We start from the raw sequence: 2,225 nt of genomic DNA, 5'->3' as shown, positions 1-2,225 counted from the left end.
CACGGCACAGCGGACACACCAGGAACCGCGGTGTTGGCCGTCGAATGGCGCTAGCTGCGCAGCATTTGTGCACCGCCGCCGTCAGTGTCAGCCAGTTTGCCGTCGCATACGGAGCTCCATCGCAGTCTTTAACACTGGTAGCATGCCGCGACAGCGTGGACGTGAACCGTATGTGCAGTTGACGGACTTTGAGCGAGGGCGTATAGTGGGCATGCGGGAGGGCGGGTGGACGTACCGCCGCATTGCTCAACACGTGGGGCGTGAGGTCTCCACAATACATCGATGTTGTCGCCAGTGGTCGGCGGAAGGTGCACGTGCCCGTCGACCTGGGACCGGACCGCAGCGACGCACGGATGCACGCCAAGACCGTAGGATCCTACGCAGTGCCGTAGGGGACCGCACCGCCACTTCCCAGCAAATTAGGGACACTGTTGCTCCTGGGGTATCGGCGAGGACCATTCGCAACCGTCTCCATGAAGCTGGGCTACGGTCCCGCACACCGTTAGGCCGTCTTACGCTCACGCCCCAACATCGTGCAGCCCGCCTCCAGTGGTGTCGCGACAGGCGTGAATGGAGGGACGAATGGAGACGTGTCGTCTTCAGCGATGAGAGTCGCTTCTGCCTTGGTGCCAATGATGGTCGTATGCGTGTTTGGCGCCGTGCAGGTGAGCGCCACAATCAGGACTGCATACGACCGAGGCACACAGGGCCAACACCCGGCATCATGCTGTGGGGAGCGATCTCCTACACTGGCCGTACACCACTGGTGATCGTCGAGGGGACACTGAATAGTGCACGGTACATCCAAACCGTCATCGAACCCATCGTTCTACCATTCCTAGACCGGCAAGGGAACTTGCTGTTCCAACAGGACAATGCACGTCCGCATGTATCCCGTGCCACCCAACGTGCTCTAGAAGGTGTAAGTCAACTACCCTGGCCAGCAAGATCTCCGGATCTGTCCCCTATTGAGCATGTTTGGGACTGGATGAAGCGTCGTCTCACGCGGTCTGCACGTCCAGCACGAACGCTGGTCCAACTGAGGCGCCAGGTGGAAATGGCATGGCAAGCCGTTCCACAGGACTACATCCAGCATCTCTACGATCGTCTCCATGGGAGAATAGCAGCCTGCATTGCTGCGAAAGGTGGATATACACTGTACTAGTGCCGACATTGTGCATGCTCTGTTGCCTGTGTCTATGTGCCTGTGGTTCTGCCAGTGTGATCATGTGATGTATCTGACCCCAGGAATGCGTCAATAAAGTTTCCCCTTCCTGGGACAATGAATTCACGGTGTTCTTATTTCAATTTCCAGGAGTGTACATTAGTAACACTTCAGAATGAATTTCCACTCTGCTTGCCGAGATTAATATTCATCCCAGATTAAAACAATATTAATCTGCCAGGAAATTTAATCACTAATAGCGGTGAATTTTCTATGCTCGTTTCTCCATGGAATGAAGGAAGAAGAAATTAGTGGACATTAGTAAGAAACAGAGGAGATGTAAAATACCCAGGAAAAATATGCATTTGCAATTGACCAACAGATCTTTCTGCAGATATTGGCAAGTAGATATTAAAATCTATCAATTGACTACTGTGAGAGATGTGTGTCACAATACTTGTTTGCTTTTCCACTCTACTTACAGTGACTTTCAAAGTTTTTCTTGTCTATATTAGTTCGTTCGTGTAAACATAATTCATTTCACCTATATTTTGATGGACTACATTTCTTGACAATTTCGTGCACGGGACTACCAGACTTTATGAAGGCTTTACTTCCCATTCCTTCCTGCTAATATAAAGTTTCAGTCACAGTATTATCATGATGCTGAACACCAGGCTGTGTAACAGTTTCATTATTACTACTGACTGTGTGGATAAATTGTGAGCACATTTTTTTTTCAGGTATGTAGTTATACACACACACACACACACACACACACACACACACACACACACACACACACACACACACACACACACACACAAACACAGATTTACACCGTAAATTAATATTCATTGTGCAGTTTTTATCTCATCATTTTTACTTTCCGTATAACTTCTTGCACTTGACATGGAAAAAATATTGAAACACTTAAATTTGCAAGCTACATTCTTGTTAGTGCAATGATTTGTCTCCTGATCAATCCTCAATGTGGAAATATGTAGTTGTATAAATATCTTCTACAATCGCTGTTTTAGATAGCACTAGGGAGATATGT

Source organism: Schistocerca americana, chromosome 3 (genome assembly GCF_021461395.2).
Source record: "Schistocerca americana isolate TAMUIC-IGC-003095 chromosome 3, iqSchAmer2.1, whole genome shotgun sequence".
Classification (NCBI taxonomy): domain Eukaryota; kingdom Metazoa; phylum Arthropoda; class Insecta; order Orthoptera; family Acrididae; genus Schistocerca; species Schistocerca americana.
This window is presented reverse-complemented; position numbering follows the sequence as displayed.